At 44.4% G+C, this 26,527-nt stretch overlaps 1 protein-coding gene across 1 annotated transcript in view; it reads right to left on the bottom strand.

Moving 5' to 3' along the window:
- COL11A1 (collagen type XI alpha 1 chain) overlaps positions 1–26,527 on the bottom strand; it is a 368,205-nt gene that overhangs the window by 270,379 nt on the left and 71,299 nt on the right. The gene's annotated exons all lie outside the window — the stretch shown is intronic.

Genomic DNA, 26,527 nt, shown 5'->3' with positions numbered 1-26,527 from the left:
TTTAAAGCAGAATTTGGATCAAAATACACAATGTCAGCGACTTTGAGATATAAAAGGATGCTGCACAGAGAAAGCATACGCATAAAGCCAAACTCCTCCTGGGGGCTCAGAAAGGGGAAAGAACCATACCCCCCACCCTCCCCATAACCTACAACAATACAGAGCTGTTCAGAATCAGCAGCTGCATTTCCTTAGGCAATAGGAGTGGGTGTGTCACCTAAAGACAGCCAAGTCCAGAGGCAGGAAGCATATATACAGGACCTAGCATGGTATAGTAGTCAGATGGATCTAAATGAACTACATTCTAATCTCCATTCAGCCATGAAGCTTGAATGCTGAGTGCTCTTGAACCAGTCACATGCTCTCAGCCTAACCTACCTCACGTGGTTATTTTGAGGACAAAATGGAGGAGGGGAAAACCATGTGCACTGGCCTGAATTCCTTGAAGAGAAGGGTGGGATAAAATGTCACAACCAGACAGAGAGACAGAGGCAAAGCTGACATTTCCCCACTGTGGCAGGGGATCCCCCCAACCCCAGCTCCTGTTTTCTGCTGCCACTACTGCAGCTGGTGGGAGAAAAATACTGTTTAAAAAACACCATAACTGACAGCAAGACATCACTTCTGGAAAAAAAACAGAAGTAACATCAGTCTGCTCCAGGAATCACCAGAAACTCTGTGGTGTTACCATCTATCAGGACCTCCTAAATGTGCAAACAGCTGTGGATAATTAGAGAACATTGTGTGGATGTTCCAGAACAACCCACCCCAAGTTGAATGCCAGACTAAAACAAAACTTCCACATAGAAGCAACCTGAGAGACAGTAACCAGGTCAAAATAAGCCAGGGAATATTATGGATAATTGGAGATCTGAACCCAAGATGAGCTCACTAATTACTTGGTAACACTGTCACTAACTACTCCTCTCCTGACCTCCCCCTTCCTCATTTTTGGTTTCTCTATACTAAGGGGTACATTTATAAGAATGGGCAATAAGTGAAGAACTAGCATGTTTATAGCATGATTAACCTTCACCAGTGATTTAAAGCAAAAGCAAAAACAAAATGGCCCAATTCATGGAACTTCCAATTTAAAATTTGACAATAACAGCAATGTGGAGGGAAGTCAAGACCCTTACATATTGGCTGCAATCTCTTTTCTCCTCCTCCTCCTCTTCTATCTCAACAAGAAAGATTAAAGCAGAATCAGACATTATTACTAGTGTATTTGTCCTAATAGCATGTCATCTGATTTTGTTTTAGTTGGGTCTCAGTAGTATTGCAAGAGGGAGGGGCACAGAGAGAATCTTTATCTGATGATCTATGGCACCACTTGGCAACCATGCTGGCACAAACTTGTATAAAGTACAAGCCAGATGAGCAAAATTATCTGTATCAGAACAAGTGGAGATACATTTTGAGCCCTATTTGCAAAACACTACTGTTCTCCTGTCATTCTTGCCCTTTCCAGGCAGCCTTCCAACAGGAGTAGAAGCAAGGATGGACCCCATTCACAGTGAAGTTCCAAACACCTGCTGATCCTTCCTACAGCATGACCAAGAGCTGGGGCGACAAGTGTGCATCTAGCTGCTTTGCTATGGGTTTGCAAACTGTTTTGTTCTAGCTTGCTTCTTGCACCACTGCAAGCTTCTTAACAGACAGCTACTTGACCAGCACATTTGCTCCTATCATGGGAATGCAATGACAGAGATAGCTCTAGGTTCCTGCTGTCTGTTAATACAGCTTTCAAAGGCACGGGAAGTTTTCAAAACCAATCAAACTGGCCTTCCATGATGATCTCCATTCCTGATGATGTTTGTTCATGTTCTGATTGTTTCTCAGAAATGTCTCTGTTTTAATGGAGTTTGGTACATGCCCACCTCTTACTTGCTAACCTCAACTATCTTTGGCATAGATCTCACAATGAGAGGCTCCTCCAATGCCTGCAAGGTTGTGCTCTAAGCCGCGTTCTCAATATCCTGATTACTGTTGGTGCATGATCAATTCTTAGGTTCTGACATGACGCAGAGGTGTTCAGAGGAATCTCACAACATTAAGAAAGAGCTGGCTTGATGAAGTTGCTGAATTAATACTTTCTGAATTAAATGCCAGTGGGCTTCACCTCACTGGCTAATATGGGATGGGGGGAGCTCTAATATCAAGGGGAGAAAAAGATTTTAATTATGTGCATTCTTTTCATCTGTTATTAATTTTTTGATTACCTGGAATGCTATGGATGTTGTTTGCCATCATTAAAGCTGTTTTCATTCTCACCATCAAGGGAGAGAAAAAATGAAGTCTGGAACAGCTGTGATAAGGGTGACTAATTAACTGAGAAGCCTCAATCAGAAATCTATCATTATACATGAAACCATATCTGTTAAGAATCTAAAAGTCGTCTAACACAAACCACTGCACAAGGAGCCTTCATTGTATCTTTCACCCCACTTACTTGTTTTCCTTTCTTCACTAAAATTTGTCACTTGCTTGGTAACATCTACAAAATGAGTCCTTTTTATTCTCATGATGCAATTGATGCTTCAAGCTTCATGCCTCATTACCTATTACACTGATTGTTGCAAAACTTTTATTCAGTCTCCCAGCATCCTCTCTTGTACTTCTGGCACTATTTACACCCTAACTTATCTGCCAAGGGTGGCTCCTAAAGCAACTAAAAAAAAAACAAGTGCAATCCAATAGATAGAAATAACATAAGGAGTGAAAGAGATACAAAAACTTCAGCTCATATAAACCATTTTACTCATCATATTTTCTGTTGTACACATAGGCTTCCTCTTCCCTGATGTATTAAAATATTTTCATTCCACTTCTGTTTCCACAAGGGACCCTCAAAGCAACTAACTGTAATATGAATATCAAAAGGAACAATCCAACAATTAAGAAATAACAGAACAAAACACTTAAAAGTAGAAAGCAAATCAACCAAAAACACCAGCAACAAATACTCTAAAGCTTATTCACTAAGCTGAGAAAAAATTAGATATTTTAAATTAGATATTACAGAATCACAGAGTTGGAAGGGGCCATACAGATCTTCTAGTACAACCCTCTGCCCAATGCAGGATGAGCTTAAATCATCTCTGACAAATATTTATCCAGCCTCTTCTTGAAAACTGTCAGTGAAGGAGAGCTCACTACCTCCCTAGGCAGCTGATTCCACCTTTGGACTACTCTGACCATGACAAAGTTTTTCCTAATATCCAGCCAGTACCTTTCTGCATGTAATTTAAGCACATTGTTTTGGGTCCTATCCTCTGCTGCCAATTGGAACAGCTCCTTGCCCTCCTCCAAATATTTAAAGAGAGCAATAATGTCCCCCCTCAATCTCCTCTTCTCCAAACAAAACATTCCCAAGGCTCCCAGCCTTTCCTCGTAGGGCTCAGTCTCCAGACCCCTAATCATCCTCATCGCTCTCTTCTGCACCCTCTCAATTTTGTCCACATTCTTTTTGAAGTGGAGCCTCCAGAACTGCACACAGAACTCCAAGTGTGGCCTGACCAAGGCACTATAGAGAGGGACTATGACCTCCTGCAATTTCGATGCAATGGCCCTTTTGATACAACCCAAGACTGAGTTTGCCTTTTTTGCCACCACATCACACTGACTGCTCATATTTAGTTTACAGTCCACTCTTACTCCAAGATCTCTCTTTCGCATACAGTCCACTCTTACTCCAAGATCTCTTTTGCATACAGAAGTGTATTTCCCATCCAGTATTTGTGCTTCTCATTTTTGTGGCCCAGATGTAATACTGTGCACTTATCTATGTTGAACTGCATCCTGTTCACAACCGCCCCCCTCTCCAGAGTATTTAGGTCTTGTTGAATTTTAACTCTATCTTCTTGGGTGTTTGCCACTCCTCCCAATTTGGTATCATCAGCAAATTTAATGAGTAGCTCGTTTACCCCTTTATCTAGATCATTGATAAAAATAGTCGGCAAATCCACACGCCCTTGGCACATCCCAGCGTTGTGCTAAATGTTCACTAAACATCTGAAAGTATAGTGTCTAGCGCGATTTCAGAAATTTCGCTAGAAAGACGCTATACTTCCGGGTGTTTAGCAAACATCTGGCGCAACGCTGGGACACTCCGAGGACGTGTGGATTTGCCCATTGAAAAGTACTAGGAACAAAACCGAGGCCTGCAGCACCCCACTGGACACCTCCCTCCAATCTGATGAAACACCATTTAGATATATCCTAAAGCCTATGGTGAAATGACAAAATCTTGGCCTGTCATCTAAAAATGACCAGAAAAGGGGCCTGATGAACCTCTCTGATTTACACATTACAGAAAACACAGATTGGAACTGGAGTCCCCTCCCTGTGTCCTGTGCAACAGTCACACATCAGTTGCAGGTTCTCAGTTCCTTCATGTGTGGTGCTCAATTCAAATTTTAATTGACACATGCCTGAAGAAGGAGCTTCTGCTTCCCAACATACACACACACATGCACACAAGCATGCATGAAAACTATTTTCTTGACCTGAAATCGGATGGGAGGGGAGGAAGGCTCCATTTGGTCTGTTGGGGAAACAAACAAGTGTACATGTAACGGGACAAAATAGCACACTCCTGGGACCAATGCAGGTCAGGAACATGGCCCTGGGGGGAAGCTGAAGATCTTTCTCCATATGTGCCTCAGATGTGATCCTGAGTGTTGTGCACATGGACATTGAGAACACACAATTCACATGTGACTGTTCACGAGACACAGTATGAGGAACCCTGTACCAAAGCTATGTTCTCCCTAATATGTGAATCAGCAATTTTAGGCAAGACACTGGAAGATCCATGACTCAATCTCCCAGCATTTTTAAAGATAACTGTACAATGTCCCAGTTTGCATTGTGGCTGAAGTGAGATTTAACCCTTCCTCCCTGCATGATTTCATCGATCAAAATTAGCCCCAGATAAGAAAAGACAGACATCCTGTCTGCACCCAAGGTTGCAACTTGGCTTTTTTAAAAAAATGGCTGGAGAAGCCAGCTGAGACAACCAGTGGCCTGAAAGAATACTATTATTGTATTGCACTGATTTTGTTAACTTTTATTTGAGGTTTTAAATATTTCAAACTGTAAACTATCTTGAATGGCAGAAGGGTGGTTGCAGCAAACAAACACAAATTAATATTCTAAATGCCTCCATCTTATAGATTTTCAAAACCTTTGTTTTCTCCTCCTACTTATTTGGCAGCTTGCTCCCCTCACTGTCTTCCTCTACTCCCAAGCTTCATTCAGCCTTTACTGTTTCTCTCCTGCTGAGCCACCTCCAAGTCCTGACATCTTTTGGGCTCTTTCCATAACTGCCAGAACCCTCAGGGCTTGAACTAGGAACTGTGGGAGACAGGTACCAATTCTTTCCAAATGAGGGAAAAGCAAGCCCTGCAAGGCACAAGCAGCTAGAAAGCTCTGTACTCCTCTTCTCATTGTTCAGTTCTCTTAAACTCTATACCTGAAGGCAGAGACTGTCTCTTATTTTCTGTACAACACCAAGCTAATGTAGATAATTTATGGGGGGGGGGACCACTGTAACAACAGAAATGGGAATCGTACCTAAAGCAATCCAGTGAGCCATAATATTATTAACTGATCATGTACCAAGCAAATCCAGAAAAAAACAATTCTGATAATGAAAAATGGATTTATAAATTATACAAATGGTGATCTGGTAGACCCAAGGGCTCTTAACTAAACATATACCAACCCACACACCCATATATACCTAAATTGGACCCGCTTTGCTACGGGGCAAATGAAATGGGGCAGCTATTCAGGTACAGAACTCTGAGAGGACAGCAGAGATTTTTTATCTGAATAAATCCTTTAGCAGAGGCAGCAAGACAGCTATTTCCTGGCTGCTCGCTCTGTCTGCAGGGCCATTCAGTTAGTTATTGGTGTGTGGGGGGGGGGGAGCATTGCTTGGGAAATAATGTTTGTTCCTAAAGCTCCTCTGTGCTACTGTGATATTGGAGAAAATGAACAGACAAAAGAGGCAACTATCATTTTGTCAGGATGCTGGCAGGTTCTGTATAAATTATACCATGAACTACAGACATTAACAGTATCCACCCAATCTTGCATAAACAAAGAATCATTGCTAGTGCATTCTCTATTAGTTAAATTTACTGAATGGTGAACAATGGTTGTTCACCAAGAATTCTAAGAAAAACAGTAGAACTATCAAATCTTTCTATTATGGACACTTGTGACAGGAGGAATAAATCTATAATGAAACAAAAGTTTTTCCTGCCCCAATACTAACAGCGTTTTTGTAGATTGGAAGGGGGTATCAGTTTGCAACCCAAAATTTTTGAGACTGTGGTATACAATGATATAAAAGCAGCCAGAAAGGGGGAAAGCAGTGTTCATTTGATTAACATAAATGGAATTATCTCATTTTCCCTTTTCAAAAAAATCTGTGACTTGTCTAACACCATCCAGTGAATTTATGTCTCAAAAAGGATTTGAACACAGATTTCTCTGGCACATTCCTGTTCTTTCCCTATCTGCACTGGCTCCTAATTCAGTAAACAGTTCTGTGAAATCACCTGACAACATATATTTTAAAAAATGCCTTTTTAACTGCAAAATCCCCCCCTCCCAAAAATAACCAGCTAAGCAAATAGAATGTACTTCTTAAAGAAATTATAGAATGGTTGAGGATGCATAAACATTTAGTAGGGCTGGTTTATGTTTACAGATCTTGGTCAGATACAGATTGGATCAGACAACTCTTAGATTACATTCCAGTTTTATGATTCTGTGATTTATGATTGTATAAGATAGACTGTTATAGATACATCATACTTAACCAATCAAAATTAACTACTGGCTTGATAATGCTGAATGAATTTAAATGAATTCAGAGTCGTATTCTAGACAGGATGTCAGAATCATATACATGTAGTATTTAAGTACACTTTCCCACTTTTTTTTTTGGTATCTCAAAAGAGATGTCCAGTTTCAGTAAGCTGAAAGATTGATAAATCATGCACACAACCCTTTTCAGATGAGAGGGCACTGTGTCAGCATGAAAAGTCTTTTTGCTTCAGTTTCCAGTTATTTTTCCAGTTTCAGTTATTTTTAAAAGGACTTTTCAAGCTTTTTGGGATCAATGATAACAGACATATCACCATAGTGGAGGCGGTGGAAAGTGCTGTCAAGTCATCGCTGACTTATGGCGACCCCCTGCTGAGGTTTTCAAGGCAAGAGACTAACAGAGGTGGTTTGTCATTGCCTGCCTCTGCATAGCAACCCAGGTCTTCCTTGGAGGTCTCTATGGCTCCTCTAAATTCCCAGCTTTTACTAAAAAAAAAGAAAAAGGCTCTAGCCACATTAGTTGCAGAGATATACCTTTCCCCTTGTATCTTCACAAGACAAGGGGCTGGAGGTTTGTTTGTTAGTTAGTTTTAATTAAAGATGGGAGTTCAAAAGACCTATTAGATTGTTATAATGTTACAACACAATAGCAATATGCCAATTACAGATGTTGTTAGGAAGCCCAAGAAAGCCCTCTGGTGGATGGGGTGGAAAACGGCAGCCATGGTAGCTGGAAGCATAAGGTAGTACAGTGAAAACAGTTGTGTGGGTGATCTGTTGTCACTGCAAATACTTATGCATTCACAATGGCAATGAAAGCTACTCAGAGAATCATTGCCATGTGGAAACAGCCTTGTCTGACACAATGAGAGATCAGATTGCTCGAGATACTATTACCTGCAGTAACTTCATTTCATTTATGCAGATGGAAAATCGCCAGATATTTTAGCGACGTTCCCTTTCTTACTCCATTCTTGCTTTTGGGTCTCTGAGTACATTCCTTGTATTCTGAATTCCACTTCTCCCAGTGCACTTTGATAATGATCGCGGTACACAGTCACCTATTCAGACTACTCAAGAGCCCTCTGATTCATCTGGGTCTGTCTCCATTTATTTCAACCTCGAATTAATCTTTTGAACACACAAACTAGGTTAGTGTTCAAAGCAGGGCCTTCAACAGAGATCAGCAAGGAAGAGCACCTGCTGGGGCTCAAGGTTCCCCAGGAGGGCCACTGCCACCCTCTTCAAGGCCGATCCCACCTCACACTTTGAAGAAGGAGGCAGTGGAGTGTGTGTGTCTCATGCTCTGCTACTTGCTCCCTACAAGATTAAGAAAAAATGTGGTGGAGCCCAGGTGACGCTGCAAGGGCCCCCAGAGCAATGCATCTTTTACTGGTGGGGAGACATGCTAGGAGCACCTGCCTGGCACCTTTCCCCTTGACTGAGATAGGCTTGATGCTGCCTCTTCCACTGCTGCTGCCAGACAGTCACATGGTGGAGCTTGCAGGTGACTCACCCACAGATCGGCCTGACCTGCAAGCAATTCACTTGTTACCCAAATAGGATGTCTCCTTAACTGGTTGTGGGAATTAGCATTAGGGAAGCAAACAAGAGGGGATAACTAGGAATCTCCACCAATGCTTATGGGGATCATTCTCTTAGAGAACTCTCAAATAAGTCAGGCAGATGTTCAACCAGAAAGGATTTTTTTTTACTTACAGCATAGGTGGAAGGGATTTATGATATTCCATCCATAAACTGCCCTCTCAGCATGGAGAGGGCTCTAACTGCTAACACACTGGCCAATTGACTGCACAGGCAGGTGACTGCCTGGCTCACTGGTTGGTTAGGCAGCCTGGAAGCCTATGACTTGGTGGCCAAATGGCTTTGCAGGCAGGTAACATACTGGCTGATTCGCCAGGCCGGTAGGCTGGCAGGTGAGTAACTTGCTAACCCAGCTGCTTGACCTGGTGGAAGAGTCCATGGTTGGGATAGGAAAACTGATGCACAGGAGAGTCACAGCGTTCCTCTGGATGTTGACTCAGAAGTGAGGCCTGCTGAGTTCAGTAAGTGTCCATAGGAAAGGGCTCTGAGCAAGGCAGAAAGGCACGCAGGCAAATGAAGGAGGGGATGGTGCCTCACTGCCTCCCTGGGAGGCATATCATGTCAGGAGACTTTGAGAGACCACCATAGGTGCAGATGCAGTTTTCTTGTTTCAACTGATCATGCAAACATATCCTGAACCATTCTCAGTCACAAATGTATTTACTTACTTTTCACGGCTACATGCTGGTAGCTATAGATCCTACATTACTGGTCCTTGACTTACTTGCCAAACTAGCAGTGCTCGAAGAAGTGTTGCCCCATTCAGAAAAAGATGGGGGCTCTAGTTGTCATAATGAAGAAATGTGTGGGTGAGGGGAAATGAAACTCTCTGCCTACCCCACCTCACCTTCCTGTGGCTCCACTGCTGTTAGCCCAGCCCAACTTTAATAATGGAACAGAGTCAGGTTGAGAAAAATGTGCTTGAAGTATTCAGGCACAAGGAGGTCAGACAGGAAAGAGCTCCTATGATCTGCATGCACCTTCTGTTGTAAAAATGCAGACCCCTATAATCTCAAACAATTTGAGATTTGAACATGATAAATCTGTAAATAAACGTAGCTATGCCTGTAGCATATAATATAGAAGCAACAGGACCAAACCAGAGAGGATGCTGGAAATCACACAAAGGAGCTGGTCTCCTTTCAAATGACGACCCTGGTTTTAATTTGTGGGTGGGGTTCCCAGGTCTCCTGCTATGGCCTCCCACCCAGGACTTCCCACCCTCCCCTCCATTCCCCCAATCACTGATCAAGGGAGAGGGGGAGATGCAGGGCAATTTGGCACTGCAGGAGTGCAAAACTTGGACTAAAATTACCAATCAAAAGTTCTTTAACAGGTTTTTTTCCCATCCTACACATCATAAAGCTGTATATTCTCTGTCTGTGGCAGAAAACCTGGAACGATTCAGTGTAGCTTCATGTACAGCCGGCCTGAAGGCCAGCCAATCTGAAGAGAGGCCGAGTTTGTGGTTAAGTCTAATATAAACTAATGGAGACTCTAAAGATGTATGTTCCAAGTCTTCCTTAATCATCATAGATTTTATAGAGTTCCTTCCATCTGGAAATAGCATTTCAGAAATGAAAAATAAACTACATTTCTAGTGCTGTGGGTTTCAAACTGTGGTAAAAAAAACCCCCCAACCCTGGAATTCCTTGGAAGATTGTCAAGGATACTTTAGTAAGAAAGTAAGCAATGGCTGACCAGCATTTCTGCAAGACAACTTGCCCACCATTACCATAGGGTTGCCTGGTCCCTTGACCCTCCAGGCAGGAGGCGGGAAACCTGGCATTTACTTTTACTGATGTGTTCACACATCCCAGATGGTGTGATGATGTCATTTTTGGGAAGTGATGTCCTCACTCAGGGCCTTGTGCTGCCCCTGGGAGATTTCTGCAGTGGGCCGAAATCTGCCAGTTTGGGGCCGAAATCAGCCCATTGTGGAGTGCAGAAGCACTGCCCGGGTGGCGAGACAGGCCCTGGAGTGCTCCTGCGCTTCAAAGTGGGCCAATTTCAGCTCCAAACGGACCTGATTCAGGAGGGCCCTGGCAAGCTCCTGTGCTTCATAGTGGTCCAATTTAGGCCCCAAAGGGTACTGATTCAGCTCTTGGGGCCTAAATTGGTCCACTGCAGTGTGTGGGAGCGCACTGCGCTGCCCAGGAGCACGCCCTGAGAGACACATTCCTCTACCTCCCCCCCCCCCGGCAAGGTAAGTGGGGGCGGGGGTGGAGAGTGGAGTGGGGGATCCCTCACCCCCAGTGGGGGACTGGCAACCCTACTTCTCTATGAAGTATGCAGCTATAGAGGAACACACTGGTACACTTTATGGAAGATGCTCAGTTCACGTAAGTCAATGGGAGGCTTGACCTCCAAGAGGCTTGACCTTCAACCTGTATGAACTAATCTTCCATCTTCAAACATCCTCCAAAATCCACAGAACAAATGGGGGGGAAAGGTCACTGAACACAGAACATTTGAAAAACATTTGAACATTTGAAAAACAGGGCATATAATCACTAACGCATCCTTCATAACAAAATCAGAATCCAGTAGCACCTTGAAGAGCAACAAATTTTTCCAGGGCATAAGCTTTCATGAGTCAAAGCTCATGCTCCTGAACTTGAACTTTATTCTACCACCACAGAATAAACATGGATATCCACATGAAACTGCACTCTTTCAATCACTCTAGTAGTATGAATGTTGTGCAGAGTGACCTTGAACTAGCCACACACACTCAACATAACCTACTTGACTTGTTGTGAGGATAAAATGGAGGAGAACATTGGGGAGAAAGGTGGGGTTTACATAAATGAATGAATAAATAGCAAAGGCCACTCCTCATAGAAAAAAATTATATTTATTTTGAACAATGGCACCAGAGTACAGATTCAAATATCCCCAAGATGGGTCAATGTACAAACACATGGAATTTTTTTATGCGACTCAGGCTTGCAATAAATTCCCAAACATTAAAGAAAAAAAAATGAAGCAATTAAAAAAAATATGAAGGAGATCCACCAAGTTCACGCAAAATCTCATAGTTAGCACTGTGGGGCTGCCTGGCAACCAAGGCACTACAGCATTGTCCATGGGCAATCTCAGCATGACTGCAGATGGAGGGGGGACGGACGGGCAGCAGCAGCAGCAGCGGAGGCAGAGAAAACAGAAAAGAGGAAGAGTGAGAAAGTGGGGCCAATGTGAGAGGGGAGGATTTTCCTCCTCAACAAGTCTCATGGATCCCCTACAAGGTTCATAGTTCTTCAGTTTGTGCATGCATAAATTTATGAGATTAGACCTTTCTCCGCATAACCAAGAACCATTTAAAAACCTGGGTTTCCAATTAGAACCAATCATGGAGAGAGCCCTACATGCATACATTTTAGGCACATAGACCTTTTTTGTGTAAGTCACAAACTAGTGTTGTATATAAGTTAGTTCTTGGGACAGCAGGTCACAAACTGCATTTGACATGAAGCTTACTCCTTGACCTTGGACCAGTCACACTTTCTCTCAGGAGAATCTACCTCACAGGATTGCTGTAAGGACAAGGAGGGAGTATCATAGGTAAGAGGAGCTATGTGGGGGTTGGCTACTATGGGTATCCGTTCCCAGGGGTCCTTTAGCCCCACAAGCACACCCTCTCTCTCCTACCCCCTTTAACCCTGGAGTGAGTTCCCTGGTGGGGGATTCCCTGCTCTCAGCCTCCACCCCCACCCCCACTCTCCTAGCCGGCAGGGGGGAAAGGCATGGGGAATGGCCTCGGGAGCTCCGGAGCATGTTCCCACATACTCTGGAGCCTTCCTTGTTGCACTGAGAATGATGTCATTCCTGGCATGACAAAGGAAGTGAAGGCCCTGTGCAGGGTTATTTTGCTTAAAATTGGCCTATTTTAAGCAAAATAGCCCCATACAGAGACCTTTGCGTCCTTTGTCGCGCCAGGAATGACATCACTCCTGGTGCAGCAAGGAAGGCTCCAGAGTGTGCCTACATCACATGCACAAAGTAAGAACTCCAGGAACATGCACCCTCACAAACCCTTGTCCTCCTGTTTGAAGGCTGGGGGACCTGGCAACCCTACCTGGAGCAGACATAGGGTTGCCAGCTCCAAGCTGGGAAATTCCTGGAGATCTGGGGGGTGAAACCTGGAGAAACCTGGAGAAAGTGGGATTTGAGGAGAGAAAAGACCTTGGCATGCCATAACTCCATAAAGTCCACCCCCCCCCCCAAAGTAGCCATTTTCTCCAGGTGAACTGATCTCTGTGGCCTGGAGACCAGTTGTAATTCCGGGAGATCTCCAGCCACTACCTGGAGGCTGGCAACCCTAAGCAGACAAGGGCCTTACTCTAGTCTGCAAGCTCAACTACAGATGGCCCAGAGTACCCCTTCCTTCCTCTCCCCCTTCCTAACAGTGTTCCTCTGCTGGTGAAGACGTTGCAGGGTGCCCAGGCAAGTTTGAGACATGAGGACCCAAACAAAATGGAAGAAACTGGTTTATTAAACAAGGGTAATCACCAACCAGGTAGGGAAGAAATGCTTGTGAGCAATAATTTAACAGAGAATACTTTTCAACAAGCAGGGCAAGATTAATACCTAAAGGAACTAATTAGTAATAAAACATCAATGCCTCCTAATGTGACTAACTGGTCTCTACAATGCCAGGCCCTTCCTGGGTCCAACCCATCCTGCCTGGTTGAAGGCTCCTCTCCTTCTGGTAGCTGCTTCTCTGCCACTCAGCTCCTAGGAGCAGAATGCCTTCCTCCTTGGAGGGGGGCTTATATTATTTCTCTCATGGCCCAGCCTTCTTAGTGCCAATTTTCCTTCACATTTCACTAGGCCCTATCCAAGGTTGCCAGGTCCCTCTACCCTCACAGCAGAAGGTGGTAGAGCTGGTACTCACCGTTCTCTTCCCCTCCCCTTGTGTATGCAAAGCAAGTGCTGTTCCTGCTCTGTGCGATGACGTCACTTCCGGGAAGTAACACCATCGCACAGGGCACAGGGCAGGAGCCGCCTCTGGGAGCACTCCTGCACTCTGCAGGGGGCCAAATCGGACCTGATTCAACCTGACTCCGGCCCAATTGGGGCCTGATTCAACCTGAATCCATCTTGATCAGGCCACTGAAGAGTGCAGGAACACTGCTGTGCTCCACAGCTGCCTGATTCAGTCTGTTTCAGGACCGATTCAGCCACTGTGGAGCATGGGAATGCTGCTGTGCTTTGCAGTGGCCCAATCTGGCCTGATTCAACCCAATTTGTGCAGCTGCAGCATGTGGAAAAGCACCGTGCTGCCCAGGAGCACACCTGGGAGGTGCTTTCCCCCTGCCAGCCAGGTAAGTAGAGTGGGAGCAGGGATTCCCCCAGCGGGGGACTGGAAAACCTATACTCCATGCTTGGAGGGCATCTGGGAAATGTAGGACCAGAAGGAAAATCCCAGCAAGCCCCCAGGCCTCCAACTGGGGAAAAGGCTGTACCGAAGCCTGCAGGCCACTCTACCCATCAGCCTTGTGCCTAAGAGAAGGAAAGCAGTATACGGTTGGTAGCTCAGGGACCCAGATTTATGATGGGGAAAACCACGTACAGAGCTCTGAGCTCTTTGAAAGAGGGGTGGGATAAAAGAGTATAAACAGAAAGAGAGATGAGGTCTGCCAGTGCAATCTTCCTTGTAACTTCTACCCATACGTTCTAGTTCTGTCTTCTAGGATAAGAAAAAATAAGCTTTCCCCATTTTCTCCCTGATAGTTCAAGAATGTAACTAGTGCTCTCCAGGCTAAAATCCCCAAGTTCTTTCAACCTTTCCTCATACAGCTTGGTTTCTGAACATCTAATTACTTCAGTTGCCCTTCTCTAGACACTTTTTAGTTTGTCTACATCCTTAAAATGCAATACAAAACTGGGCACAGTACTCCGTATGAGTCCTGACAACTGCAGAATAGAGTGACACCATTGCTTTTTGCAATCTGGACACTATGATTCTGTTAATGCAGCCCAAGTCTGCATTCGCTTTTAAAGTGTTGCTGTTTCATGTTCAGCTGGCGATCAACTTGCAACCAAAGCTTATGTTCAGAAGCAAGTGCCACTTTCTTTAATGTATTTATTTATTTACATCCTGCCTTTCCTCGTAGTTCAAGGGGGCTTATGAGACACAATTAAAACATACAGTTTAAAACTGATGGAATAACGTCCCCCCCCTCAAAAAAAAAAAAAGATACTTGCACATACCCCATTAAAAGCTCTGGTGAATAAATTGGTCTTGAAGTGCCTCCTGAAGATTTCTAGTTATTGCATTTCCTAGGCCCCTCAAGGATCCCATTCAATACACTGGGAGCTATGATGGGGAAAGAATGGGCTCTGGATGATGCCAGGTTGATGCCCCTTAAGTGGAGAAACAAGCTAATAGGTGGCAGCCTGAAAACTGGAGATTATTGTTAGTTTGTTTAGGATAATTCTACGTATGTTGTTTCTTCAGACTCTGGGTTGTGTAAATTTTTTTAAAAACCTAACAGTAGTAAAATGCCATTAAAACAAACCATTAAAAACAAACCATTGGACACAGCGGTATAAAAACTATACAGAAGCAGATGTGTTTCAGCCTGATGCCTAAAAGAAAGTAAAGTAGGCTCCAGGCAAGGATGAGGGTGTTCCAAGGAGGTGCCACCTCAGAAAATGCCCTGTCTCTGCTTGGTGCATGGGGACACATGAGACGAGCCAGACCATGAGATATGTTTGGTTCTATTCCATGAAGGCATTAAAGGTCATAACCAGAAACTTCGATAGTAATACAGTGACGGCCAATGTAAGTGTTTTAAGATGTACGGGATATGTTTCCATCAGCTAGCCCCTGACAACAATAAGGCTGCCATATTCTGAACCACCTGCAGTTTCTGGGTTGTCTTGAAGGACTGTTCTATCTGCAGTGCATTACAGTAATCCATTTGTGGAGTTTAAAAAGCATGGACGAACATGGACAAATCAGCTGAGTCTAAAAAATGACAAGAGTTGGCAAACAGCTGGCAATTGGCCACTACAACAACCAGCATTCTCAGCAGCAAGGATGAATCCATAAGCACCCTGAAGCTCTTAATCTGTTCTGTAAAAGCCAACTCCACTCCACCCAAGAAAAATGGATTCAATTTCTCCAACACCTCGGTCTTCCAAACAAGCATCACCTCTGTCGTCTCTAGATTCAGGTTCATCTTGTTCTGTCATAGCCACCTGACCACAGCCTCCAAGCACTGGTTCAGAGCCAAGATGGACACATCTGGAGATTTGATAATGAAATACAGACCTGGGTGTTATCTGTGTGTTGATGATACCCAGCCCCAAGCTCCAAATAATCTCATTCAATGGCCTCATATATTAAAGTTCATGGGTAGGAAAACAGAACTAGGAGTGTGCAGTTCAGGTCTGGAATTAGGGTGAAAAAAACAAATTTTTGCTGATTCAGTAAAATCCAGTTTTTCCGGATCAAAACAGGCAATACCGAATCAGACTCAGTATTCAGAACTCAAATTAATTCTGTAAAATTCAGTAAACAAGACTTGGCTGTACCTTCGCTGTTTACCTGCAAAGAAACCGCAGTTCTTGCCTTTTTTGCAAGAGGAGAAGGGGGTCATTTTTCAACCAAACTCCACCAAATCTGCAGGAAACCTACTCCAGAGTGTCCTCTAAAGAACCTCTGACTTTCATGAAGATTAGACACCAAGGGCCAATTCTATGGGACCCCAAAGAAGGTGCCACCAGTCACTTACTGTTTTTCCCTGTGGGGAAAACTATCTGGGGGATATCCAGGGAACAGGGGGTAGAATTTTTCAAGAAAACTCCAAATTTTCAGGGGACCTACTCCTGAGTGTCCTATAAATACCCACCCCCAAGTTTCAGGAAGATTAGACCCTGGGGGACCAACAAACTGGGTCAAGGCTGCCATGGCCAGGCACACTCCCCAATGTAAATTGAGCTCATCCCAGAGAAAACCCAACAGAAGCAAATGGAAGCATAGGAATGGAACCCCCCCAGAACCAAAGTGAGCAAGGGGACCAACATCACACCGGAGAATCACATCCATTCCATCCAAACCAAAGTGAAGCAAGCCGCACTGTTGCAACTTAGCCCACCAGAAGCAAACTGAAGTAAGGGAATGCCTTGTGCTTGTGGCTGGGTAGTGTTTGGTTCTGTTCTGTGGTGTTTCCCCACTGGTCGAACCCAGACCCTGGCTGTTGTGAAGGACACTGGTTACCAAGTCACAAACCACTTTAAACAATTGAGCTGGACTCAATTCAGATAAAACAATGTTGGTGGAGAAAATGTATTCTTCAGCACCATCATAGGCCTGCAAAAAGGCTCTATGGCATGCTCTGTCTGATTCATAATGAGTCTGTGTTGCTATAGTCATCTCCCAATCTGCTTCCTATCCCCAGCAACCTGGAAAACCACTGAGCTGGGTGCCTGCTTTGAGACAGGGCATTGAGGAGCAACCCTGTTTATGACTCCAGCCTGCCCATCATTCTGTCCAGCAACAGTGGCCTCCAGAGTCACCAGGGAGGTTCTCAAAATCCCCGAGAGCCACCAGGAAACAAACAGGATCTACATATCTCCTAGATCAGACCATTCAAATTGATCCATGGGAGGAAGCATTCAAATTGATTCAGGGAGGATGCAGCAAGGTCAATGGTGTCCAGAATGCAGAAGCTTGAGAAGGGACAAATCTTTAACTCCCTAATCAGGTCACCAGCTCATTACAACCCAAGACAGACCCACAGATGTCATGTCAGCCACAAAGTCCTGAGCCTGACCTGCCATGGCAGCCTCAGCATATATGTGGAAATTGCCAAGGACAATCATACTTGGGATTCTCTATACCTAATCCAAGATCACTGCCATCAATACAACCAGATACCCTGCTGGCAAGCTAGGTGGATGATTCCTAACCTGTCCCTGGTGCCCAAAAATATACATACAACCACTAGGTATCTACTGAAGAAGAAAGACTCATGAAAAAGAACTGCAACCCCCCCCCCACACACACACAGGTACTCTAGTTCAAAGGTGTTGCAGGACCTTATCTTCAGTTACGCCAAACTGACAACATCAGACTCATCCAGCCAAGTTTCCCACAAGCAAGCCAGGGCTACCTGTTCCTCATGCAACAGGCCAGAGATTACAGAGATCTTGTTTTGCATGGATCTGGCATTGCAAAGGAACAAGGCAGAAGTGGAGCAACATGAAAGAGCCTCACCACACACATCCCCGGATAGGATGGAGTATGAACCACATCTCCCTATATGTCTTCTTGCACCAACATTTCTCCCCATAGGTTCCCATCCCATGTGCCTGTCCAGATCAGAGATGAACCAACACACATAGTATAAAACAGCCAGTACCACCTCCCATACCCTGGCCCCCAGATGAGTCTCCCTATCCTTTTAGGGATCCCAAGCCAGTACCACCTTCCATCCCCTGGCCCCCAGATGAGTCTCCTTATCCTTTTAGGGATCCCAAGCAAAAAATCCAACAATAGAGCTTACTCCCAGATAAGCATGCACAGGATTGCAGCCTATTGTACTGCACCATTGCTCACACTCTAAACAGAGTATAACCCTTCTAAATCCACTGAAGTAGCTGGACTTAGCAGGTGCCATTTCTGTTTAGGACTGCACCGCTAGATACTTTTGCACACATACTGCTACTAAACCAGGTCTCCTTTCATTTTCCCAAATGAAATTTATTTTCTATTTGAGCCTGTCAAGATCATGTTGAATCCTGACCCTTTTCTTCAGAGTTTGCTATTTCAACCAGCTTTGTGCCACTGGAAATTTGATAAGCATCCAAGACATTTATTAAAACTGTTCAACAGCACAGAGCCCTGAAGAACTCAAAACATCTCTCCAGGATGATGATATGAAGCTATTAATGAACATTTATTGGGTAGTGTTATCCAGCCACCTATGAATCCGCCTAACTGTAGTATTGTGCAGCCCACATTTAACCATCTTCTCCACAAGGATACTGTGGGAGACTTGGAGACTTTGCTGAAATCAAGATATATTATGTCCATGGCATTCTCATGACCTATTAAACTAGCTACTTCATCAAAAAGAGATTAGGGTTGAATCCATATACAAGTTATATACTATACTGTGGTTGTGCTACAGCAATAATTCACCTTATGAACTGTCTTGTTCACACAGGAAAATCCAGTTGTGAATGACTGCTATAGTGCAATAATAGTCAATGAGGTGTGGGTACAACCAAGGGTAGTCTGATATGACTTATTCTTGATAAATCCAGGCTGACTCCTAGTAATCAATGCATTCATTTCTAGATTAATTTCTAAACTGACTACGTAATACACCAGACATTGAAATCATGCAGGTCGGGGGGCGGGGGGGCAGGAATCAATAAACAATTTTTTAAAGTGTGTATTTGGCGTGTCAAAATATATCACACTGGCCATGTGAAAATGGCCCCGTTTAGATTGTCCTCCGCGCCAAGTTTAGATGGTCTCCCCTCTGTCTGAAGATCAGGGGGCGGGGCCACTGGCCATGTGACCATTTTCCCAGAGGGCGATTTAAACTTTAAAAAACTCCCCCCTTGTTCCAGCTAACCCAAAGTGATGTCATTGTGCGGTCCTGAGTTCCACCACTGAGTTCCACCACCTCTTTTCCCAGAAAAAAAAGCCTTGCACAGAAGTAAGTCCCATTTTATTCAGAGGAGCTCACTCCCAGGCAATGTGTAAATGACTGCAGCCTTAGTTGCATTACTTCCCACCAAATATATGGATGCATGCCTAAAAGTATTATTCATAGTAACATGCATTCTTATGCTAGCTACACAAAAATGTAACCCAGCAGCTGCTTTTCATTGGTATCTCTGTGTATATTACCAGAAATTACAACCTTGTTCCTGTATATCATTATATCTAATTCTGAACATGGCCAAAAACACAGACAGAAAACTAGACAGAACAAGACTATACCAAGTTTAATCTAAAAAATGAGAAAGTGGCACCAAGGATATACAAATTGACAAATGTAAACAAATGAGATTGTGTGATGGCATGTCATGAGATCAGCCACCATTTTAGGAGTTGCCTAGGCACTGGAAGGGAGTCTGTGGCCAGTTTGACACTCAGCAGCAGTCCGCTAAATCAATGGACATTGCTAAGAGCAGGGAGGCAGCAGCAGAAGAAGAAGGTGAGTGCTGAGTGCTGACAATATTGGTGCTGAAAGGAAGCCTGTGGCCAGTCTGGCATACAGCAGCCCCCCAAATCAATGGATACCACCATGGGGGGAAGGTGGTGACTACAGGAAGCAAGCACTGAGCACCAACTTTTTGGGAGCTCGTAGGGAGGCTGTAACCAGCTGCAGGCTCTCTTGGAGGGTGCTCGGCATCTGCCTCATTTAGCCCCCCATTTCTTTACCTCCAGGTGGTAAGGAATATAGGTAGTGGTGGGGATAGTGGATCAAAAGAGAAGACAGCTGGAGGGTACGAGGAAGGTGGGGACTAGAATTGGGGACAAAAGAAAGAGAGAGGTGTGAGGAAGGAAAAACGGGAGAAGGAGGAAGCAGGAAGAAGAGGGTTGGAGAATGATTGCTGGGGGTGTCAGAAGCCAGAGGAGAAAGCAATGACCATTAGGGTTGCCAGATCCAGGTTGGGAAATTCCTGGAGATTTTGGGGGTGGAGTCTGGAGAGGGTGGGGTTTGGGGAGGGAAGGGGCCTCAGAATGGTATAATACCATGCAGCCCACACTCCAAAGCAGCCATTTTCTCAAGGGGAACTGATCTCTGTCACCTGGAGACCAGTTGTAATTCTGGGAGATCTCCAGCTACCACCTCGAGTCTGGTAACCCTAAGGACCATTGATGGAATTTCCCTGTGACTTTCTCATGGGTCCTCCCTTGTGTGCTTCTATAGATTTGTAAAACAGCATATCGAGAAAAAAAAAACACTGACAGCGATGGCCATGTTATAGAAAAGTGGAAAGCTACTCTTAGCAAGTAACGAGCGGTATTTTATAAAAAACATTCCTGCATTATCTTCAATCAATATGAGCATTTCTGCCTGTGAGACAGACATAAAACACCTTTCTGAAGATAGTGAAAAAGCTGGCCAGATTGTTTCGCTAATAAATTAGCTATTTTTGAAGTGTATACTTATGGTCACAGCTGATTAAACACTTCAAAAAGCATTCAGTTTCTCAATGGCTGCTTGGTTCATTCCTCACTGAAGCTCCTGTTGTTTTGTTTTGTTTTTTTTATGTCCAAACTTTCAAAGTTTTTCTGCCAGTTCACTGCGATCAGGAAAAGAACAGCTACAGAGAATCAGGGACCTAAGCCACTTCTGTGTAGTATACCCATAGTTCAGAGAGTAGAAGTAGATTACTCTGCTAAGCATATCACAGAAGATACCGTCCTGTCACGGCTCAAAAAAATCCCCCAAAACACAGAATCTCATTAATGAAGAAATCACGGCCACCGTTTTCAACTCTGGCATAATTCCTGCAGGCTCCAAGTTCTAACTTGCTGGCAATGGATTGTAGCCAGATTGAAGACCTCTCAACAAAACATTCTAGGTATGATTAGAGCATTTTCACAGACTTAGGACTGAATTCTGTCCAGATCCAGTTCTTGTATTGCAGAGGTCCAGTTCTATTAGACACAAATTATCAGACCCTTGAAGTGGGCAGTGGTGAATCCACTCCTAAAGAAACCTAGGGATCCAAGGGAGCTGAATAACTACCATCCAGTAGAAAAGAGCAAGGGTCCAGTAGCACCTATAAGACTAAGAAAATTTGTGGTAGGGTATGAGCTTTTGTGAGTCACAGCTCACTTCTGAAGAAGGGGTGGGAGATCCCCCACTCCCACCCTCCATCCCCTGCCACCACTCACCTCGCCCGCAGGGGAGGGGGGGAGCAAGGGAACAGGCCTTTAGGACACGATCCCAGGGCAGCTACCACGCTTCACACTAGGCCGATTTGGGCCCCAAATTGTCCAAATCGGACCCGTCTGAGCCCCAATAGGCCCGGTGTGAAGCACGCATATGCTCCCAGTTTAGGATCCAGTTTGGTGTAGTGGTTAAGAGTGCGGGACTCTAATCTGGAGAGCCGGGTTTGATTCCCTACTCCTCCACTTGAAGCCAGCTGGGTGACCTTGGGCTAGTCACAGCTCTCTGCAGCTCTCTGCAGCTCTCAGCCCATACTAGGGTAGCCAGGGGACAGGGGACCCCCAGGTCCCGGTAGTCTACAGGCAAGAGATTGGGAGCTGGTACTTACTCCAGCTTCTTTTCTCCTGGCTCGCGTGATGACGTCACTTCCGCGAGTGCTGTCATCACATGGGGTCAAATGGTGCCCTGGGGTCAAAGGGGGCCCTTGTTGCCGCCACCACCCACTCCCAATGTGATCACAGCTGCTTACTCTTGTCGCCGCCGCCACCGCCACCACCACCGCTCACTCTCGCCATGACCCACTCTCATTTGGCGCACAGGGACCACAGCGGCAAGAGTCAGCGGCAGCAGTGGCAGTGAGAGTGGCCTGCTCTTGCCGCTGCCACCTCTGCCACCTGCTCTTGTGGTGCAGGAGTGTACCCCCTGCCCAGGGGCACATTGTGCCACCCAGAGAGGGGGCGCCTCAGGGAGCGCGCCCCCACCAGCCATGTAAGTGGGCATGGGGGGGGGAAGGGTGGGATCTGAGGATCCCCCACCCCGGGTGGGGAAATGGCAACCCTAGCCCCTACCCACCTCACAGGGTGTTTGTTGGGATAATAGTAACATACTTTGTAAACCGCTCTGAGTGGGCATTAAGTTGTCCTGAAGGGTGGTATATAAATCAAATGCGATGATGATTCCTAGACCTGCACAAAGAGGAAAAGAAAGGTAAGTGGTGGGTCCCCACCACCACTCTCACTGGGTGGGTAAGGGGGCCTGGCAACCTTAGTCTGGTGTACTGCCATAACTATTACTGGTCCGCCTCTCAGGTCATGTTGCATGATTCTTTTTTTATTGAATTGTTTAAATATTTCATCTCTATCTAAGTGTTGTTATGATGTTTTGTGTTTTGATATTTACCACCTATTTAGGGTTGGAAAGCAGTATAGAAATGTTTTAAATAAAATAAAAAGTTAAAGATCTGAACTTTGAAATGGATTCAAATGGGGGGGGCGGTCTAAAATAGCCCTCACTTTCCCCAAGGGTTAAAATCTCCAGAATGCCCTAAACGGGTTTATACTGACTCCTCTGCTCTTCATTACTTACTGGAAATAGGGCAATGGCAGACAGGACTCCGTCCACATTGGAACCTTGGATGAAATCACAGACAGGGCTTAAGCATTACTTCACTGACTCTGTTACATATTTAGAAAATGGGTCCTTTGAGCAATTCCATATGATATTCAATACCACTTACAACAGCTATACCCATCTAATAAGTCATGAAAGAAATTATTTTATTTATGAAATTATATAAATAAACCACATCACAGGCATGAGTTTTTAGGCTTTCTGAACCCCAGACCCCAGTGATGTGTCTTTTGTTTTGCCAACAGGCCTGGAGAAAAATGTCCCATCACTTTAACTGAGATTTAATGTGCAGAAACGGGCAGCTGGAATTTTCCACCGAATGGAGGAAAATAATATCCCATTAAAGCCTCTATTTTTTTTTCTCTAAGCAGCTGGCAACCCTAAATTTACTCATTTTCCTACTTACAGTTACTGAGTCCTGCACAAAACTTCTTCCTGCTTCCTAGCATTGAGCCCTGTATGGTGCAGACAGACATCATAATAGTAGATGTAGTTCCTACGATGCTCTGCTTTCTCTTTTTTAAACTCACGACAAATCATCCATAGATGTAAGAAAATCAGGGGTAGTACATCGGGGCAGTACATTAGGGGAGAAAGGGTGTGGCTTGATCCACCTCTTTTTTCAAAACTAGAATTCAGCTGCCATTCCACCTCTTTTCCCTGCCTTCCTTCGTTTACTGACATCATCCTTAATAAGGTGAGGGATTGCTCGGAGTATCTGGAAACCCGATGATCCACATCTATGCGGCACAGCTGCCGTACTCCTCTCCACACACGCGTTCCTCTAACAGGACAGGTGTTTCAATGTCAAATATGGATGATATATTTTTTTTAAAAAAAATGCCTTGTCCCAAGTGAAATCAGTCATTTTGCAGAATTGGCTCACTCCAGGATAACACATTCTGCTGGACTGGAGAAAGGAGCAGGGAGATCCTCAACAGGGCTTCAAAGCTTATGCTGGGTGTTCGTGTGCCATACCTGCTAACTTTTCATAGAAGAAGACATCAAGAACAATCTTTCATATGTGTATTTCAAATAATACCCAAGCTCCCCCACTTTAGATGTGCTGTATTATAAATTAGTTCTAAAACCTTATCTGTGTAAGTTTTCCATTTGGCTCTTATCTGATTTATGTGGTCTTGCTACATACATCAGGCCTTGTGCACACTGTCCAGCAGGCACACATACAAAGCACATTTAAATTAAACAGGAATCAGATACACATAGGTAAGTGATTTACCTGTACCTAGTGCCCAGTCTAATTTGGACCTAAAACTCTAAGAGAACAGAATTTCATAATCAGGCAGAACAAGTAGGAGACCAAGTAGGACTCACAGAAGGGAAATCTCATTTCCCCATTCCCTTTCACTTTTCCTTTTTGCCTTCCCCTGGCAGTACCTGCAGCCTCTCCCCTTTTTCTCCCACCCACTTACCTTTTTCTTTTGCTCCTTGGTAACCTCTAATCACTTCCCTCCATTTTCTGATTTCCTTTTACTTTTTTGCCCCCCTCACCTTTACCTTCCTTCCTTCCTATATTTTATATTTATTTTTCATTCTCTCTCTCCCCTCTCTGGAAGCCTCAGTATGTTGGTTAGGGATTGCCTAGCAACCCTCAAAATGGCCACCAAGATTTCACAATGTAGTCTCCTGAGATTTCAGCACCATTCTTTTCTTAAAGAAGTCAACGTTGCTTCAATGATTTTATGAAGTTTTAAAAAAAATTCTACAATACATGTCTGTAATCATACGTATTTACATTTTATATTTTCCTGCAAACCTGAGGTTTCCCCTAGGCTTCTGGGGAAATATCCCCTATCTATACATGGGCCCATTGTGCAGGGGGGGTTTATCCACACTCAAGTCATTTTCAGAATTAGACATAATGATTCCATGACAACTTCTCTCTAGCACTCTTTATCATATTCAATTATCACTAAGAATAAACAACCCTGAACATATTCTCAACTAATTTTAAGGCCAAACCAGATGTGGAAGCACTAATATCAGTCATGAGGGAGAGCAGTTTCCATTGGTACTGGAGCATTACTTTTTGCAAATAGCCGTTTCCACCCCGCATATACTGCTATCTGATCCATAGAAGGAAATATACAAGTGTCATAAGTTTCTCCCAACAAAGTTCTTCCACACGGGACAATTAGCAGTTTCTCTTTTCACTTTAGTGGACTTAATTCCAGTTTCAAAAAGAAGAAGCAATTAGAAGCAGCCTGGATGCATTTTCTGGAGAGCAGGGGAAAGTGAGGCAAGGGTTCGGTATAGGGTTCCCAGGTGCCCACCGGTAGCACGCAAACTCCTAGAGGGTTGCCTGTCTGCCTGCAAATCACTGACGATTGCCAGGACATGGCAAGCAGCACAGCAATCACTCACCAGCAGTGGGCAACCTTAGAAATGCGTGGCATGTGCACTCCCAGCCAATAGTGACAATGTCACTTCCAGAAGTGATGTCATCGTGCTGATTGTTGGAGTGCTACCGTGCTTTGCGCAGGGCTGATTTCAGTCCCAAACAAGCCAATTCTTAATGAATTGGCCCCACGCAAAATGCAGGAGCACTCCCAAGGCCAGTGCAATGATATCACTTCCGGAAGTGACATTGTCACAATTAGCTGGGAGCATGCATGTGCTTTGTGCTTATGCAATACATAAGAAGCCCAGTAAGTAACAGGAACCCTCTCCCCCCAGGTGCTAGGAGACCTGGCAACCCTAGTTAAGTATGTGCATCCCACTCACCAATTCTTCTCTACAAGAACCCTCCTAGGCCCTATAGTTGCTTGACAATGAAAATATCTTTAGGGACCCTGTTCTTCTTTTCTTACAACTCCATTATTGGCCTAAATTTGAATTTGGAGATGAGTGGATGGCTAATTATCCTGAACTTAGAGCTGACTCTTATTTACATAACCAAGGCAGCAATCCTATGCACAGTTACCTGGGATTAAATTCAGCTGATTAAAATGGGACCTGCTTCTGAGTAAACATGCATAGGATTGCACTGTAAAGCATTGTTTCTTTTATAGACATTCTATCTTTTTTGAATCGATACTCCCAAAGGTGAAATGCTGGTGCCAAGTTAAACTCCTGGAATGCATTTTCTTCATGATCATATCTGAAAATATGGTAACCCAAGAATTGTTGAGCAGCGTAAGAAACATGATGTGCTCTTTGCTAGTTAGATATGTGAACCATAATTAAATGGGAAACAAAGAGAATAAGATTGCTGAGCCTACACATATGCAGATACTCAAAGCAGAAATTCATTTCGTACAAAGTAAAAATTATACGGCTTTCCCAAATTATGCCTGAAGAGAATGTAGCTCTACATCCTGCCTTTCAAATGACAATTACAAGTGTAGCCAAACTATAGCGCATGATCTTAAAATAAGCTTGCCAGGTGCCTACCAGTGGTGAGTAAACTCCCGGGGATTTGCCAACTGATCACTAGTGATCAGCAGGGGAAGGCAAACTGCCTGGAGATTGGCCACCATCACCCCGGGCAACTCTAACCAGGCAGCTCTAACCAGAAGCAACAGCAACGCAGAAGGGACATAATGAAAATGCACGTGCCTTTTGGCATGTGTAAACTGAGCCCTAGTAAGTGCCAGCACCTACACACACACCAGTTGGGGACCTGGCAACCCTAAGATGTGCTACAACAATAAATTTATGCTAAGTATTTACCAAATGCTGTTCAGTTCTAGTCATACATTATCATTATTTAGGGTTGTGTGCTTCTTTATATTCAGTTTTATTTAAAAGTTAATTCCATAGGGTAGGAAGAG

The sequence above is a fragment of the Eublepharis macularius genome, chromosome 5 (genome assembly GCF_028583425.1).
Source record: "Eublepharis macularius isolate TG4126 chromosome 5, MPM_Emac_v1.0, whole genome shotgun sequence".
Classification (NCBI taxonomy): domain Eukaryota; kingdom Metazoa; phylum Chordata; class Lepidosauria; order Squamata; family Eublepharidae; genus Eublepharis; species Eublepharis macularius.
This window is presented reverse-complemented; position numbering and strand designations above follow the sequence as displayed.